An 18,978-nucleotide genomic window follows, 5' to 3' on the forward strand; every position below is an offset into this window, starting at 1 on the left:
GACCAACTCAAATCAAATCCCCCTCACATTTGTTACCTTAGGCTAGAATTAGACAACTTTTAATTGCATTGCCTCCCTGTGGTTCGACCCTGACTGCCACTAGCTATAGTAGTAGTTTGGACTATAAATTTATCTTTGGTACTCTACGACGGTATCAAATTTTGGCGCCGTTGCCGGGGAGGCAATTGTTTAAAATTTTTAGTTGTTTCTTTTTTTAGTCTTTCTTTTAGTTTAAGGGACATCTGTTCCTTAAACTATTCTCATATTCTACCTGTAGTTTCTTCTTATGCGCAGGTCACAGGGTGGTGAATTACTGCCGTTCAATCCTGAGATTGAAAAGACTTTGCGTGAGTTGAGACGATCATCTAGGGTATTGCCGACAGAGGAAGAGCTGAGTACTCTGTCTAGTTACTACGAGAACGAGTTGTTTGAGGAGGATCCACCTTCATCACCTATTTCTACTTCCTAAGCTGAGACCGTCACATCTCCAGACATGGCTGAAGAAGCGAGTATAGCCAGTCACTCTGACCCGACAGCTGAGAATCTCTATAAGGGATTTGCATTACCAGGGACGGATAGGAAATTTGAGCCGAAACCGTCCTATATCAACTTGGTTGAGAGAAACCAATTCGGGGGAGCTGCAAATGAAGATGCAGCTAAACATATGGAGACATTCATTGATTACTGTTGTTCCATGCCCCCACCAACCGGTGTGACCCAGGACCAGGTGAAGGAGACTATGTTCATATTCTCTCTTCGTGATGCTGCAAGGGAGTGGTGCCGAGACCTGGATCGAGCTGCTAACGGGATCACTGATTGGAATTCGCTGGCCTTAGCATTTTGCAAGAAATATTTCTCTGCCTCGAAGACCAATGCCATTAGAGCTCAGATCACGAGTTTTAAACAGGGTCCTGATGAGAATTTTCATGAGGCATGGGTCCGTTTCAAGAAGCTGGTACGAACTATTCCACATCACGGGTTCGAGAAATGGAGCCTATGCAATCAATTCTATAATGGGCTTTATGACGATCAGATTGCTATCCTGGATGCGGCAGCTAATGGTAGATTCCAGGAGAATGTTGGAGAAACCAAGGGGTGGAAAATTATTGATGATTTGGCCACCCATAAAGCTGAGTATGGAAATTCCAGGGGAAATCAAAGGAGCAGTGCTGAATCCCCTTCTGTAGCTGCATTAGAGGCTCTTACAGCGAGATTTGATAAGTACGAGTTAGGAGGAGCTTCAAAAGGAGGGATCTATCATGTGAATGCTGTTTCAGACGGTCCTTTCGTCTGCAAAAGATGCGGAGGAGAAGGACATGTTTCAGACAACTGCAACATTCCTTATGAGTCTTGTGCTGCTTTTCAACATTATAGGCAGACAAACACTTATTTTGAGACGAATGTCCATCCGAACTTGAGGTGGAGTAGCCAAAATGTCCTAAATCCGACTCCACCTCCACAGCAGCAGCAGAATTATGTGCCCCCTCATAAGCAGCAGCAGCCGTACCAAAAGCCTCCGTATGTTCCACAGCAGTAGCAACAGTCCCAAGGTTCCGAATTTGCCGAGTTGAAAAATTTGTTACTGAAAGAGTCTCAAGCTAGAGAGGTCGGGATGAAGATGTTAGAAATCCAAATTGCTCAATTGGCTAGCAAGAGCGCAACTCGAGCTCCGGGGCATTTACCGTCGCAGACGGATCAAAAGGAGACCCTTAATGCTATTACTTTGAGGAGTGGGTCTACCCTTGATGGGCCCGCTATGGTCGAGGAAGTCACTGAAAAAGATGAGGCGGAACCAAGTAAGAAGAAGGCTGTAACGAACAATGGCAAGAAAAAGACGATCGGGGGGTATGTCGATCGATCGACATACATACCAGATCGATCGACCGATCCGCGAAGTGACACGGCCTCGTTTCTTCTGTAGAAGTCAGTCGATCGACTGACATGCATGGTCGATCGACTGATAACGCTGCTGATGGTGAGTCTTTTCGTCCTCCAATGCCAAATAACTTGAGGGACCACTTGTTTCGGGGTACGACTATTCCGAAAATATTGAGGCAAGACCCAAATGCTGATGGGTCAGTCCCGGTTCCAAAATATGACCCGATGACGATTAATGGTTCATTTTTGAGACGGTCTGAAAAAGGGTCAAGCTATAACAAAGAGAAGGTAGTGGATTTTCAGCCTAAATCCACAGATGCCTGCATGAGAGACCTAGAGGAGAGGGCTAAGTTACTTCTTTCAGCCCCTTATCTGGAGAGACTGGTGCCGATGAAGGAACAGGTATCGTTTAACAAATTTGAAAATGTTATTCGTAGCTTAAATGTACAAGTTCCTTTTCTTGAGTTAGTTAATCAAGTGCCTGCTGACATGAAATTTATGAAGCAACTTTTGTCTAAAAAGAAGTCACTTGAAACTGTGCAATCTGTCGCACTAACTGAGGAGTCATGTTCTTATTTGACCCACACTGCACCTCATAAGCTAGAAGACCCATGTAGCTTTTCAGTCCATGTAGTATTGGCACCTTTTCTATTGAGAAGGCCTTATGTGACCTAGGAGCCAGTATTAGTGTTATGCCCTTGAGTCTTGCTAGGAAGTTGAAATTGACTAGGTTTGCAGTTACCAACATGACAGTACAGATGGCTGATCGTTCTGCGGTCCAGCCTATAGGAGTCTTAGAGGACATTCCCGTACAAATAGGAAAGTTCTTTTTCCCTGTTGACTTCGTTGTACTAGATATGCCCGAGGATGCCCACATTCCTATCATATTGGGTAGACCATTTCTGCACACTGTTGGTGCAGTTATAGATGTTGGTTCAGGGACTCTGACCTTCAAAGTAGGGAAGCATTCCATTGTCTTTGCCCAGACAGCTAAGAAGAAATACCCCATGTGGCCAGTCACTTGTAATACGGTTTCTGAAAAGAAATCCTATTTTTTGCTTCCTGATATGCCTACCTCTATGCATGTTCCTGCTATAACACCTCCGCCCCAGATTGGGAGCAAATTGGAGAAAGATTTTTCTGTTTTGGATATTGCAGCAGCTGGTTTAGGGAAGGAAGAGCCGCATGTTGCTCCAGCTGTGAAGGAGCCAATCATTCAAAGAGGCGGTTTAGGATGTCTTAGCTATGGCACTGATGAGGAGCCTGATGAGAAGCCAGTCAAAGTGACGGAGTCCGATTTGGATTCTGATGAGCCATAAGAGGTCATTGATTGGGGAGATGCTGAAGCCGTTGATCCATTGAGTTATGCGGATGTTGGAGTTGAGAAGAGTGCAGCTGAGGAGATGAGCACTGTAGAGGCTACTTCTTGTAGCCAGAAGCCGAGCAAGTGGGCCATTCCGTGGCCGTTCTTGATCAACTATTAGTTGATTAAGACTTTGCAAACATTTTATTTGCTTATGTTAAACTTACTTTTTATTACTTTTGTGTGCGCGAGACTTCGCAATTTTAATAAGTTTGCTTAGTATTTGATATACTTTAGACAGTTACTTTGGGTTTTGCGCAATTTTGGGCGCGTTATTATGTGTATTTGCAGGTTTATAGACCATGATAGCTTAACTTATTGAGCTAATTGAAGAAATCAGAAAGTTACAGCAGGTTTTTCAGTCGATCGACTGGCGCCAGTATGGTCGATCGACTGAGCTGCGACTTCCAGGAGCTTCTGTTCCCTGTTCACCCTGGTCGATCGACTGGGTGATGTGGTCGATCGACCATGTCCGCTGCTGTACCTGTTTTCTACCGTTCCCCTGCTGTGTTTGGTCGATTGCGGAGTTGAGGGAGTCTTTTCTCCACTTTATTCTCCGACTCATTTCTGTTTTCTTCCGCTTCTTTATTTTACACATAATTTTGCGTTTCAATAATTGTTTTCTCGGATTTATGCGTGGTACTTTTGCTTCTTTTCAGGTACCTTATGGTAGCACTGCTGGCTACTGAAACCTCCTAGCTCACGCTGGTTTGGGGAGGTTTTCTTTTGTTGCGCTTAAAGTCTTGTGAGTTTCCGAGTTCTTACTTCATATCCTTTTTAGTTAATTTAACACAAATTCCCGTTCTCCTTTTATTTCATTACATAATTTTGCACAATGAGGACATTGTGCGATTTGGTCTGGGGAAGGGTTTTGCGTTGCATTTCATTTGCTTGCATTCACGTTTACATTTTGTCTTGCATTGTTGTTTATTTTCTCTTATATATACAGAAAATTCAAAAAAATTGAAAAATTTCCAAAACTTCAAAAAATGCACGTTTATTTTAGCATTTAGGTCGAGTCGGAACGGCAGTATTTCTATGATGACATTGCATTTTCATCTGTTTATGCCTAAGCCTTGATAAATTGACATGTTATTAGTAGAATCATTGGCATAGTCTACGAGTTTTCGTTAATTACTTGCTGGACTTGAGACTTGACTTTGATTTTTGGCAAACTACTTTCATTTTCTGAGATTTAGAGTCTATAACTGGTGTCATTCATGACCGGTTTATCTAAGATTGTGAGTAGTACTCCTTATGAGACATGTTACGTTAATGTGCATAAATATGAACTTGATCTGCTTAATACCTGTATGCATTCGGATTTGTGGTTTGTTGACACATGTGGTAGAGGTCACCCCTTTATTTAATTTGCCCATAAGCTCCACAAAGCCAAAAATAGCCTTTTTGTCCCGTTAACTACATCCTACATTTAGCCTGCCCTTGTCAAGCTAGTAGTTTATGGTCTTGGGATTGTTACTTCATTTTTGGTTGCAAATGCTCTTTTGAGATGATGTTGGGAAGATGAAAAAGGAAGGAAAGAAAGAAGAAAAAAAAAAGAAAAAATGCGTGATATGCTGTAGAGGACGGTCGGTCGACTGGACTCATTGGTCGATCGACTGAAGCCCGAGAAGGGAAAGAAATCAAATCGCATAATTCAAAGTCTTTATTAAATGGCGATTTTTGCTCCCATGTTGCATTCATATCTTATGGGGAGTTGATTAATTATGGAGATTGTGAGATTTGTGCTTGATAATTAGCACCGTTTCGATTGAAAGTTTGAGCAAGAAGTTGGATGTTGTTATAATTTGGTTCCCTTAGTTACTAGCTTGGCTTTTAACTCTGTTTTTATCCGAATTTATCTTAGCCTCTTCTTACCCATTACCTCACATATCCAAATTTACCTCGACATGTGTCATGGTCATTTGTTTGGTTGGAATGCATATGTCCGGTTGTAGAGATTTCTTTCATATTAGATTGCAGGCATGTTCTTATAGGTCGTAGTTAGGTGAGAGTCACTACAAAATGAATTCTTTCTATCTTTACATTATTCACCTGTGCTTATGTGTGATATGAGCAACCCGTGAGAGTCCGATTTGATAAGTCTCTACAGTTGACGGTTCAGCAGTTTTTAACGACTTCATAACTCGTTTGCATGATTCATATTGCTAATTGATTGTTAGTTGTTGCATTAAATTGGTTTAGGCTATTCGGTTTGCATTTCGCTCTGAGATTGAACTCGTTCCATTAGGTTTTAGGATCGAGTCTAGTTCTTGCTTTGGGACAAGCAAGGGTTTGGTTTGGGGAAGTTTGATGCGTGTCATTTATATGATGTTTTACACCTCATTTTTCACGCATTTCAGAGCTCAATTATGTAGTTTATGCTACTATTTGCCCCATTTCGTCTACTTTCGTATTTTTATGCAATATTGCAAATTTATGCGGAAATGAGTAGAAATTGAGCTAAATCCGTCCCCGAGTACCTTGCATTGCATTTGACATGAAGTATTTACGCAAGAAATGAGCTTGGTGCGCATTTCAAGGCCTGAAAGATAATTTTATAAAGATTTAGAAGCGGACTACCAGCTATAGTAGTCGATCGACTGCCTCCTGTAGTCGATCGACCAGAGCACGACATACAGAAGCTACTGTATAGCGAGGGTTAGTCGATCGACCGGTCCCGGTGGTCGATCGACCAGACCGTGACTCTGACGCAAATTAAAAGAACGAGAAGTTTGAAGCCCATCGTAATTAGGTTTTGGGAAATAAGAGCTACGTTGTATTCCTATATAACGTAGCTTAGGTTTCAGTTTTAATCATCCAGTTTTATTATCAATTCAGTTTTTAGTTTATCATTAATAATTAGGGTTCTTAAGATTATTGTTCTTTCATTAATAAAGTTCTTTTTGCAATCGGTTTTGATCTTTCCTCTGCGATTTCCTTCACGGTATTCTTCTGTTCTTATATTCAGTTTCATTGCTTTAATTTGCTGATAGTTTAGGATTGCTAGGTTAGATCTCCCGAAGCCAAATTATTGTTTCATGTTAATTGTTCATTTAATTAATTTAAGTATGAATTCGAATGTTTTAATTGTTAAGTTTATTGCTGTCATTATTTCTAGTATGAGTAGTTAAATACCCTGTGCTAGGATGTAGGGAATCTGTAGCGTAGGCGGCATTAGAATAGTATGACCTAAATCGCGCCATGGTCGATCGACTGGGTTCCCTGGTCGATCGACTGGCCACGTAAGATATGCTTCGTTTTAATTAATTTAATTTCCATATTTGACGAATCGAGTGCACGCGACTAGTTGAATGTCTAGGATTTGACCGACCCAATAAAGATCGAAAGATAGGGAAGGGAGATAGCCTACCTAATTAAGACGACTAGATTAATGAGATCGAAAGATGAGTTAATTTAGCCTTTTAAATCACTTTTCAGGACGAAAGTTAGCATTAGTGATATTAGGGACCTGTAGCGAGATCGAAAGATGCTACCTGTTAAGAATGGACCGAGAGGACTTCTTATTTTCCCGTCCCACGTGTTTGTTTTAGACCTACCTAGTATACTGCCGCCGAAAACTATAGTGAATCGACCATCTTAGCACCCTCTTAATATTTGATTTCATATATTTCTTTAGTTTTCTTTTAATTTCATTGCCATTAGTATAGACCAACTCAAATCAAATCCCCCTCACATTTGTTACCTTAGGCTAGAATTAGACAACTTTTAATTGCATCGCCTCCCTGTGGTTCGACCCTGACTGCCACTAGCTATAGTAGTAGTTTGGACTATAAATTTATCTTTGGTACTCTACGACGGTATCAAGGATAAAATGGGTAGTCCATTTTATTTTGTCATTTGTCAATTTTGTCACATGTTACATGTTACATGACATGTCATAATGCAATGTATTTTTAACATGTTAAAAATTAACATATTAATAAAATATGTCACATACAAAATTAACTAGTAATTTTTAATTACTTGTACCACAATGGTTTATCGAATTATAAATTTCAACAAGTTGAATTTATAATAAATTATTCAATCCGTTTTAATTGTTTCATAAAAATAATTCAATCTAAGTAATAAAACAATTCGATTACTTAGTCTGTATCTCATTTAATCGAATTACAATGGACATGTTAATTTTACTCACAAAATCATCCGTCAATATTAAGCAATTTAATTAACTCGTATCGGCATACGATTAATTAAATTATCAATTAAGAGTATTTCCCTATAGGTATGACCTCAGGGTATCAACTGATCACCACCGTCGCACGACAGTAATGTCAAACTCTAGTCAGCCAATCATTACCGATATGTGTGGACCAGTAGACTGTAAAATATTACTTTCCCTCATGCATTCTTAAATATGATATTTAAACATGTGATCATCATGATCGACAATTGTGATCGCATTATTGTCGTGGACACTTACTCCAACATACCATGTCCTCAGCTTACATACTTCCATATGAATGAATTGAGAATGATATTCAAGAAACTGAACTCTATACATGGCAGGATTCCAAATAACCCTTATTCTATTACCCTTATGTTATTGTGTGTTAGTAGAAATACACCAAGAACCACATAGGTTATTTCTTACAGCATATAGAGACTTAGGTTTTACCTTAGTCTCAAAGAGACCAAACAGCCCTATCTGATATTGATGTAGAAACCATTTGATACTATTTTGTTTAGATAGGCTGTTCATTCTCTTAGTGTTCCAAAAACCTAGGTTATGCATTATCCCTAGAAAGAGGTAACACACTACCATTTGTCCCCACACCTACTTTTGCGGTAACATTGTTGAGGGCATCCAAAAATGTTGCATTATCAAACTTATCAGTGCTCTAACCTACAGCAACTATTTCCTGCCTACTCAGTCTGATAATTCTACGGGAGGAGGTATTCACTTGATAATACTTACCATCCCTATCCTAAGAAACTTAAAGTTGATTAGGCTTTTCAACAGGGGTAACAATAACCTCATCAGGTGGAGTACTTGTAAGATTCATTAAATTCTTATTAGACACTTCTAATAACTATATAAATTTAGTTTAGTCATAAACTAATAAGATCTTATACATGCATAACAATATAATGCAAAGTAAGAAGAAAACCGATCTACTTACAATGAGGGCCGAAATGGGTATACTAATTGGTCTCCTACCGAATTAGTGTTCGTAAAAATTCGAGTGCTCCAAGGATGAATTTAGACCCAATGGTAGGATCTACTCCTCAAGGAATTGTACCAAGGTAATCACTCTTAAAACATATACTAATTTGATAATTAGAATTAGTATATGAACCCTTAAAATAATTACTAATATTATTAGATTACTACTTCTAGTAATGAGAGAATAATATTAAAGATTTGTGAGATTATTTTCTAGTGTGTTCTCAACAAAAACTAGAGAGAATATTATCTTTCAATCACATATATTTTCAAGAATGAATAATAGAGAATAAGAAGAGAAAAAACTCTCCTTATTCACTTAGGGGGTCGGGTGGTCTTGGGTAGAATGCACAACCCTTGCACAAAGTTGTTCTTCTCAAGTCACATAGTGTAGGGCTAGGTTTAGGTCTATAAAGGATATAATCATTATGCCTAATTCTCAATTAGAGCACCAATTAAATCCTAAACCTACCCCATCCCTCCACTTACACGGCACCCTTAGATAAAATGGGTCCATTTTAAGTTTGTCAACTGTCAATTTGTATAGTGTGACATATTGGACATGTTACTAGACATGTCATTAAATAATGCATTTTTAACTTATTAAAAATCATTATATAAATAAAATAAATCACATACAAAAATTAACTAGTAATTCACAATTATAAATACTTAAAATGGGTTATAAAATTATAAATCACAACAACTTGTATTTATAATAAACCATTTATTCTTATTTTAATTGTTTCATAAACAATAAATAAACCTAAGTAATAAAACAATTTATATTACTTAGACCGAAATCGAATTATAATAAGATACGTAATCTCACTCACAAAACCATTTGTTCAATCTTAAGGAATTAATTAACTTCTATCAACATACAATTACTTAATTAATCAATTAAGAGTGTTACCCTAGAGGTATGACCTTAAGGGATCAACTGATCACCACCGTCATACGACAGTAATGTCAAACTCTAGTCATTCAATCATTACTGATTAATGTGGATCAGTTAACAATAAAAATTACTTTCCTTCATGCATTCTTAATATGACACTTAAACATGTGATCGCATTATTGTCGAGGACACTTACTCCAACAATCTCCCACTTGTCCGCGACAAGTGTGCGTCACCAATTCTCTTGTCCTATTACTATCCCCCACTCAATGCATGGTGTCTTGCAGGTCGTACTTGCATTTGATCATATCATGAGTGGTTTCCTCGATCTGGAGAATAACTGTCTGACCGGAATTATCTACCATGGATACCTTCCGAGCGTGGCCACGCATTTCAAGTTCATTACTCCTTGAGTGGCCTTGAGATATAATATAACCCTGACGGGGATGGACAATTCCTATTGCACTCTTCCCTTCGAATAGCCACAGCTCATCAGGACCCAAAACATGCCCATTATACCCCAATTACGAAGGTCGCAGAACATAAATAAAAGTCACTTTGAAACTGTGCCATCTTAGGCGAACAGTCTTTAGTCAAAGAATCGACTCATAAGAATACTATAGTAGCTCTCGCCACGACCAGGCTATAAAAATTTCCAGAACTCTATAAACGGTCATAAGCCCGACAGAGTGTCCCTCACAGTCTGCCTATGTGATCGACTAGTCATCTCTCATGACTCTATGGCACTTGAACTCGCCATCAATCGCATCACACTCCAGTTACTTTGAGATGTCACCTCATACAAGTAACTAGGGGCGAATACTATGTTAATCCAGTTCACTTTAATGGGGTTCAATGTTGTCTCAACAACCCACTTGGATGTAACAAAGTACAAGATGAGTTATCAATAACTCAAACAATAAATGAGATTATCACATACGAGTAGTCAATACCATATTACTACTCTATGTCTTATAATCATAAGTGTATTTATACACTTGTATAATGCAATAAAAGTTTAGCTTGTGAACATACCATGTGTCCAAGTGTTCAAACTTTATGAATTGCGTTCTCCTTCAATTTCATGTTATCCCTTATAGCATGAATTTTACTAAGTACATGTCTAGACTTCGTACTAGACGCAGGTTCTTTAACTTGAAAGAAGCTCTTATTATTATCATATAACTTGTGATGCGGGTTTCGGTGGACAACATTACTCACAGTTTTTAAAGTACACCACCTAATCACAACATACTTAGGTTCATTTTGTAGAATCTTGCAATGGATGACAATAAAATACACTTTTCTAGTCTCTTACTCCTAATGTCAATAATTTGCCTAGGATTTTCACAAATCCTAATGAGTTTGGAAACTTGAGTTTGTGTAACCTCTTAACACATAACTTAGTATTCTTCTAAACTCTAGAACAGACCATTAGTTCTCTTGAGAATTCATGACGGTTCCTTAAGGCTTACCAATGACTCTCATATGGGTTAGCTTGTTATCGACTCTTCATGCTCCAAGTATGCGATTCATCTAGGACAGGTGCATTATGGCATACATGATTATACTAATGGCAGAAACATTAGTAATCGATATCATGTAGATAACAGTTCTTAGGTTCATGTGAATAATCATAATTCTATGATAATTCAATTTTCATCAATATGAACAACCTACTTAACTGGTTGCACTACTACAGATACAGCCTATAACAACGGGTAAAAACCGTTGTAAAATAAAAAAGCGGACGTTGTTAAAGCGGCCGTTGTAGAAGGTATTTACAACGGTTTGCTTATTTAGTGGAGCCGTTGTCTAAATTATTCACAACGGTTAAAAGCCGTTGTTATTGGATGCTCTCCGTTGTGGAAAGTGTTTCAAAATTTTGGAGGGAATTATATAACAACGGTTGTCGTATGTATAACCGTTGTTGTAACTTTCCCTCCAAAATTGTGAAGTCTTTTGACAACGGGTTTATGTTACATACCCGTTGTTGAAATTGTTAGTAACAACGGTTCTTTGTTTAATACCCGTTGTTGTAATTTTACCTCCAAAATTGTGAATACTTTTAACAACGGTTCTTTGATTAAAACCTGTTGTTGAATATTATGCGCGGGTATTTGTAAATGTCATTCACAACGGTGTTAGTTTTATTAACCGTTGTGAAAGGTATTCACAACGTTTTTTTTTTAGTAACCGTTTTTATTACGTACACCTAATGTTCTGAAAAATTAAATTTGTTTCATGCCATTCAAAACCTCGCATATATCGAAGACACCATATACCAAAGACCAAAGATAAATCATAGCTGGGTTCATCAGAACTCAATAGATTCAATTCAACCACAACAGCAGCATCATATATATATATATATATATATATATAATTACAAGAGTTGAATTTACATGAACTAATTAATCATTCCCTAACTTCAACAAAAAAATTACTAATAAGCTGATCTAAACTGTGAGTATAGTATCATGCATTTCTATCTATATATATTCTAAGACGTAGTTGCCCCACATGTCTCTTACCTCGTCTATATCTATACTTGAGTATTGCTCAATCTGTTGTGACTGGTTGATTACATACTGCGGAAAAAACAAAGAGAATACATTATGGTATATATAGCAGCAAGCAAGACAACATTAGCAACATCATGGTATATATAGCAGCAATTGCAAGACAACATTAGCTCTAATTTAAAAAAAAGTAATAAACACATGTTTAAATTATTACTAACCCTTTCTGGAATAACGAGATATCTTCGCCTAATAATCTCTAACATGAACCGACAAGCGTAGTATCCACATTGTATGCTATCCGGCTGGCGAGGGCCTATTATTACATAAAAAAAAATGACGAGAGAAGGCTCACATCTGAATCTTGAACTTTAGGTATTGTATTAGTATTAAACACAGATTTTGCACTTAATGTTATTGTATTTGAGCACGTACCCACTGTTATCGTAATAAAATCGGGGCCAACATCGAATCGTTCGTGGGTTGATCCTCCTCGTTTGCTCTTTTCTTCTTAAAGGCCCTTTTTTTAAAAAATAAAAAAGGAGGCAGAAACTAATTTTTTTAGGGGCAAAAATATGAACGAGCTTTTTTCTATAAATAAAAATTGAAAATGTTATTATAAATAAATCAGTATTATAAACTTACATTTTAATCAAGTGCTTAAAAGTCTCGCTTGGTTGATGATGTAAAGAGTCCAACCGTAAAACGTTTTTCTTTGTCGGCATGATGGTTGCTAGCACCCAATGAGTCCTACATCAAGAGACATCATCATTATTAACAAGTACATATATTAGTTATGAAAATGCAATTGTAGGGGGAAATGTAATATTAATTTGTTTATTACCCTTTTTCATTATAAGCGCCAAAAATCGCTTCTTGGTTGTCGTCAATTCTTTGAGCAATATAATCTACCCGTTGTTCGAACGAGAAATCCGGAATAAATAAAGATAAAACATAGGGGCACATGAATCCGTATTGATCAGATGGAATATTCTTCTCGGGGATCACTCTCAATTGCAATATCCTACATTATTACGGTATTAATTCCGGTTTTTAAAACACTATCTACCTAGTAGTCAGAATATTAGACTATGAAATTATTTATTAAGAAACTTACTTCATCCAAACAAATATGTGTGCTATATCAATCTGGTCTAGGCCAGCCCATACGGCTAGCAGATCCCATGATATAAGCGCTTGGCGCTCAGCCCCTAGAATATCCTCCTCGAGCGGAATAATTATCGCTTGCTCGGAGGCTATGCGATGGCCAGCCTCCTCATACAGTCTCATCATCGTCCCCGTTCTTACTTTTTGCATGTAATCCTTCCCTTTATATTTTGTGGAGTTTATACTCCTAACTTTCACGACCGGGAAAGAATGAGTCTTTGATGTGGTGCTACTACCACCAGCCTACACATGTAGTATAGATAATTAAAATAATAAAAAATCCAAAGGTAACATATCCTAGTTGGAGTAATAAAAATAAAAGCGTACTTAATTAAATACCTCGTCAACCTGCTCTTTCAATGATGAGGTAGTAGTAGCAGGTAAGACTGGGGACTTAGGCTTATCAGTCTTTTTTGTCCCCTACACAAAATTACCATGCTTTTTATAAATACAGACAAAATATAAATAAAGGGGCGAGGTTAATTTTTTAAAAAATGGAGAAGTTAATTAAATACATACCTCATCAAGTTGTTGTGAAGTCGAGGTCGTTGGCATGTCTGTGGACTTAGGCTTATCCGCCAAAGCCGCCTTTTTTGTTCCCTACAAAAAAAAAATAACATATAAATTTAACATATAAAAACATTCAACAATTAAAAATGTAACACATATATATATATATAAAGGTATTTCTTCTAACCCCAATCGCTTTCCGCATTTGCTCGGGCGGAGGCGGCGGAGATATCTTCGCCAAGTAGATGTGAGTATCGGCCATTGGATGAAACTTCCAAGCGCATCTCCCGAGAATGGTAATGTCGTCACGAATCGGGACAGGCGGTGGAAATTTTTCATGGCCTGGATTGACTGTAGTTATCTCTACTACTCTATGATTCGGCAAAAGTTTTTCGCCATGAACTACGTTTTATTCGCAGATTTGTTTTCTACGAGACCCCGCCAACACGCACGGTGGCTTTTCGATTCTATTAGGGTCGAGCAAGAATAATCGGCCTCTTGTTTACGGCCTAAAGAATATACACATACATACATTATTATATCTTTGCAAAACGCTTCAAAGATTCAAAAGATTTTGCAAAAACGCTTTCGTCTCGGGCCGATTTTTGCACAAACTTCAAATTCATATAAATTTAACTAATTAAACACTTCATGCATACCTTACATCGAAAACAGTAACGACTTGAAGGGGATGTATCTTGTTTTCCATCACCGCCTTCTCATCAAGTTGCATCTCCTTTTCAGACCCATTATTTACCTAATAAAATTAACCAATTCAATGGCACCATGTCGGAAGTTGGCGGTGAACACACCCCCGATCTTACCCAAAAAAAAAAAAAAAAAAAAAGGAAGTATTAGGTACACGATCGGCTTTAGTTGTTACAACTTCGAAGCATTATTAGGTACCGATCTTTCGAATCTCGTTGACCGATACTTCCTTCTCATGTATTGCCAAGGTAGTAGCGGCCTCTTCACCAATCTGTTGTACCTTATTATTACCCCTTTAGAAATGACATCCTCCATCATCTTCACTTCTTCTTCGGAAAGCTTACCTCTAGCATTCAGCTTTAGTAGTACGGATGCCATTAATCAAGTCGCTTGCCAAGAATGTAATGTGTCAGCAATTTTTATCCCAACAATAACATGTGAATTGAACTTAAATGAAAATAATAGAATAAATGTTACCATGTCGCGTTCTCGGACTTAGTCTTCCTTTTCTTCTTTATCGGGGCAGTTGTCCCATAATATTTCGTTACTCCAACCTGTAACGGACGCCCCTCAAACGACCTGGATGTTCGGGTCGGCCGATCGCTCTAGCAAGAACGTCATTACGACCACTTTGGAGTGAATTTCCTTCTTCTACCTCTTTCAATACGTTATCCTATAATATATTAAATAAACTTCAAATTATATTTGTGACTAAAATAATAAAGTTAGTAATGAACTCGTCTTAATAAAATAATGCTTACTATGTTGGCCAAAACTTCCTCATCGTATTTGTCATGCGACGACCGGGATCCTTTAGGCGTGTGCCCATGTTTATAAGTTACATGCCGATCCACCTCTTTCACTCCCTTTGCCACCTACACATTAACATGGTAACATTTATACACGTAAATGTGTATTAATGCAAGTCCAAGTGTGATTAAAAAAATAAAGTCTCACAGGGCAATAATGCATGCTACTTACGAGGTCCTCTTCTATCTTTCTCAAATCCGCCTCGAGAACCATAGAATTTCCCCTTCTTGCATGAAATGTTAGCACGATTTCTTTTGCTAACGGCCTTCAAATAATTATATAAAAGCGCAAGTAGATGAGATAATAAAAAGATTATATAAAGGACTCATTAATTAAAAAAATGATAGGTAAATCGTTAAAAGGCGAGGATATTTAACCCAAACTTCTCGTAGTTCTCATCTTTTTGAAAAGATCCCATTCTTCCTGCTTGATGGTGGGACACTTGTTTTCCGGTGGGCTCTTACGCATCTCCCCGTTGCCTTGTCCACATACAACCAATCCCTAGCAACGCCACACTTCCACTGCCTGTGGACATCCGCTGCCTTATGCATTAAATACTCATCATGGCTTTTATCGGGTATAATAAAGCCTTCCTTTACACGAGCCAAGTATAACTCCGCCAATTTTGGATTCAAAGTTCAAACATCATCTAAATGGATAGGCACAAACTGTCTTGTGCAAGCACCAATCCAACTGGAGAAAAGACCCGCATTTGGACCAAAGAGGGAAACCCATCTCACTCCATGTTATTTCGAACTACTTTGTTTAGCGGCTATAGCTGCAAGGACTCTCTTGCACTTCGTAGCACCCCTCTCACCAGGCTTATTATCACCAGGCTCATTATTCTTTTGACTTCTTTTACGTTTTTCACCCATGATAATCCTAAAACCCAAATATGAATGATATAGCTGGAAATGAACAACTTAACAACGTACATGCAGAGTATTATCTAAAACCCTAAACCCTAATAGGAATGAAAATTTAAAACAACAGATTGAGCTTCTAAAATCCTAAACCCTGATAAGAGGAGTAAAGTAGATGATGCGGGATGATAAAGATAACAAAGAAAACGAAAAACAAACAGATGCATGAAAAAAGAAACAAGATGATCGTCTTAAAACCCTAATGACGAAACACAAAATTAAAGTGAACATACCTGTTGATGATGATGATAAAGAGAACGAGCGGGATGATAAGGGAAGGCAACGGAATCGGGCTTGAAATCGGGCGACGGCCGGCGACGAGAATGTAAAAAGCGAGGAAGAGAGAAGAATTAACACAGGATACCAACGGTTGGAGTAATAATGTTGTGTGTGTTTGTGTATGGCATCTTTGGATGGGTTTCTATATTAGTTTTTTATTAAGACAAACTATTAACAACGGGTGCTCAACGAAGAACCGTTGTTATATGTTAATAACAACGGGTCAATAAAAGTAAACCGTTGTCAAAAGTTTATTACAACGGGTAAAATATACCCGTTGTAATATATTTTCACCAAATTTGCGCCAAAATGAAATATGTCAAAAAAAATAATTGACAACGGGTAGAGGTACTACACCCGTTGTTGAAAGTATTAACAACGGGTAATTTAAATATAACCGTTGTTATTGTTGAACCTCTTTTTTTAAAAAATTATCAGTAATTCCATTACGGTCCAAACTCAGTAACAATACATACTTTACCGCAACATTATTCAAAGCAATTTCAACACCAAAGATCCACATCTAATAATAAGATCAAGAAAATAAGACAACTTACACCAAAGATGCATGCATGCATACCGTGTCCTGATGAACTATCTCAGGATCGGGGACGTTTCTTGGATGTCATAGTTTCTTCGTTAACCCAAATACCTTCACCATGGTCATCACGCATATAGATGCTTTCAGTGTCCTCATGATCAGTGTCAACATCGTCGAAATAAGATACAGTGGTAGACTGATCCATTCCCTCAAAAACGACATCCTGATCATCATCATCATTATCGGATGGACTACTCCTTCTTTTCCTTATAGACAAGATACAATGCACCACTTCTTATCCATAGGATCGGTGACATAGAACACTTGTTTAGCTTGGGATGCCATTATGAAAGGATCATCCTTATTATTGCCAACCTTACCCAGATTGACCAACGTAAATCCCATCTTATCCTTTCGGACACAATGGATGTTGTTATCAACCCAATTACATCGAAACAAAGGCATTGTGAAATCAATGTAATCTAGTACCAATATTTCTTGAATAACACCATAATAAAGGCATTTTCCCCAAATAGGCTTTTTATCTTTTGAAGTAGCAAAGTGCATTGCCTCAAATTCAGAACTCACACCACTATTTTGCATTGTGCTCACCTCATCTTGCTCGCGGGTGTAAAAAGTATATCCATTAATGGCAAAACTGTTGTAAAAGGTGACTCTGGCATTTGGACCTAAACCAAGACGTAGTAACCTAGGAGAGATGTCATCACCAGTTTGATCAGTACACTGTAAGACAATATTCCTAAACCACTCTGGAAACGTCTTCGTATGCTCGTTCGCAATCCACTTCTCGGTCTTGTTTTGGTGATCGTATTTGAGCTCATCTTTGTGTTGTTGAATATAAGGTTGCACCTCATCTTCGTTGTGTAGCACATACATGTGTGCTAAATGCAACATTTCACGTGTCACAATTTTTTCAACCCGGCCCCTAATACCTTTTCCGGTCATCCAGTCACTATGACGATTCTTAGGAACGCCAATCAACTCCTCAGGGGAGAGATGAGCGTAACAATATGAAAGAGCTTCGTCTAAAATAGCGCTTTCAGCAATACAACCTTCCGGATGATACCGATTAGATGTATAGTCCTTGTAGACTTTCATCAATCTTTCGAAAGGATACTGGTATCTCAAGTACACGGGCCCAAGGTACAAAATCTCCCTAACCAAGTGAATGGTCAGATGAATCATGATAGTGAAGAAAGAGGGTGGAAAATACATTTCCAACTGACAAAGAGAGGTTACAACGAGGTCCTGCAATGAATCCGCGTCATCGGGATCGATGACTTTCTCGCATATGGACTGGAAGAAGAGACAGAATCTAGTTATAGCATATCTTACCTTTTCGGGTAAAATGGAACGAATAGCCACAGGTAGTAATTGTTGCATCAAAGTGTGACAATCATGTGACTTTAACCCGGTGAGTTTTAGGTCTTGCATCGACACTAGGCTTTTGATGTTCGACGAATAACCATGTGGCACTTTAATTCCATTCAAGCATGCACAGAACTCTTTTCTCTCATTCCGTGAAAGGGTAAAAGCTGCTGGCGGTAAAAATGTACGATTACCTCTCTTCCGTGGTGCCAACTCTAGCCTAATACCCATCATTTTCATATCTTCCCTAGCTGCGGCGTTATCCTTTGTTTTACCAGGAACATTCAGAAGGGTATTGATAATATTATCACGGACATTTTTCTCAATGTGCATGAAATCGAGGCAAGGCGACCTCCGGTCGGGCCAATATGGAAGTTTATCAAAAAATATGGATCTTTTCTTATACCCACGAGTAGACAATTTAGAGCCGCTCTTCTTCCCATAATCTATCTCAATATGCTTTACTTTCCGATAAACTTCATGCCCACTCAAAATTCTAGGAGGTTGACGAAGTTCTTGTCTTCCATTGAATGCTTTCCGCATCTTGCGATAACAATGGTCATGATACAAGAACCTCCTATTTCCCATATACACATACTTACGAGAAGACTTCAAGTATTCGGACTCGATATCCTCCCCACACAATGGACAAGCCTCTTTCCCATGAACTGTGTGCCAGAAAGGTCGCCATAAGCCGGATAGTCGGTTATTGTACACAATAACATCGCTCTCAAATTGAAAGTTTCGTTCTTATATGCATCAAATACTTCTATCCCACTATCCCACAACAATCGCA

The 18,978-nt window shown here is 38.2% G+C and overlaps 1 non-coding gene across 1 annotated transcript; it reads right to left on the reverse strand.

The window, feature by feature from the left end:
• Positions 1-874: 874 nt before the first annotated feature.
• Positions 875-981, reverse strand: LOC141621138 (small nucleolar RNA R71). Its single transcript, XR_012532113.1, has one exon. It is a non-coding gene; the product is annotated as a small nucleolar RNA R71 (small nucleolar RNA).
• Positions 982-18,978: the final 17,997 nt, after the last annotated feature.

Source organism: Silene latifolia, chromosome 1 (assembly GCF_048544455.1).
Source record: "Silene latifolia isolate original U9 population chromosome 1, ASM4854445v1, whole genome shotgun sequence".
NCBI lineage: Eukaryota > Viridiplantae > Streptophyta > Magnoliopsida > Caryophyllales > Caryophyllaceae > Silene > Silene latifolia.